Source organism: Corvus brachyrhynchos, unplaced genomic scaffold (assembly GCF_000691975.1).
Source record: "Corvus brachyrhynchos isolate BGI_N302 unplaced genomic scaffold, ASM69197v1 scaffold45, whole genome shotgun sequence".
Classification (NCBI taxonomy): Eukaryota; Metazoa; Chordata; class Aves; order Passeriformes; family Corvidae; genus Corvus; species Corvus brachyrhynchos.
In genome coordinates this window covers 1,364,775-1,365,762 of record NW_008238361.1, presented here as the reverse complement: position 1 = coordinate 1,365,762, position 988 = coordinate 1,364,775, and positions in this window count along the sequence as shown.

The following is a 988-nucleotide window of genomic DNA, read 5'->3' as shown; positions in this document are numbered from 1 at the left end:
CCGGCGGCGGCGGTCCCGTGCTTATTTATAATAAAACGTATCTGCTTTACAATAATACTGCACAGTCTAGAGGAGACTGAGGTGAGATCTCATTCATGCATATAAATACCTCCAAGGCGGGTCAGAGGATGGTGTCAGGCTCCGTTCAGCGGTGCCAGTGACAGGTTGAGGAGCAATGGCCATAAAATAAAACACAAGTTCCAGCTCAACATAAAGAAAAACATCTTTCCATGAGGGTGGCAGAGCACTGGAACTGCTGCCCAGGGAGGTGTGGAGTCTCCCTCTCCAGAGTCATTCCAAGCACCCGGACACATTCCTGTGTCACCTGCTCCAGGTGACCCTGCTTGGACTGGATGGTCTCCAGAGGTCCCTTCCAGCCCAATTCTGTGGTTTATTTACAATAAAATACAGCCTTTCTTCTTCAAGATTCCAGAGATCAGCGGGTGGTTTCCAAGGAAAACTATCCGTCCACCCCCCAACAATATCTGGAAACAATTAAGAATTAAACCCGAAAGACACTAGGACTAAACACTAAGAATTTACAGAACACACACGCACCCGATGTCTGGAAACAAGAAAACCAAACCCTAAACACCAAGAATTAGAAGAACAGAAGTTTGAACCTGATTTACAACTAAATTAAGAAACAAAATCTTTAAACTGGTTCCTCCTGGAGCTCTACAAATGAAACTTCTGGTGTAACATTACGAGATTAAAAAGTCAATAAATAATTAAACACTAATGACAGAACTAATTTACAATTTACTTCCTATTCTTATTAAAACAATTATTTAAAATCTCATCTTCAGTGCAATCTGATCCAACACCGCTGTTTCACAAATGCTTCCTATTTGTGTTTGCCATTTGCTTCATCTACTTTTCCTTCCAAAAGCTTCCTTTACTTCTTTAAAGTTACCTCTAATCCCGTGGGAAGTGTCCAACAGACACCTGAAGCAAAGCCAAAAGTGTTATTCTTGCCATATTCACA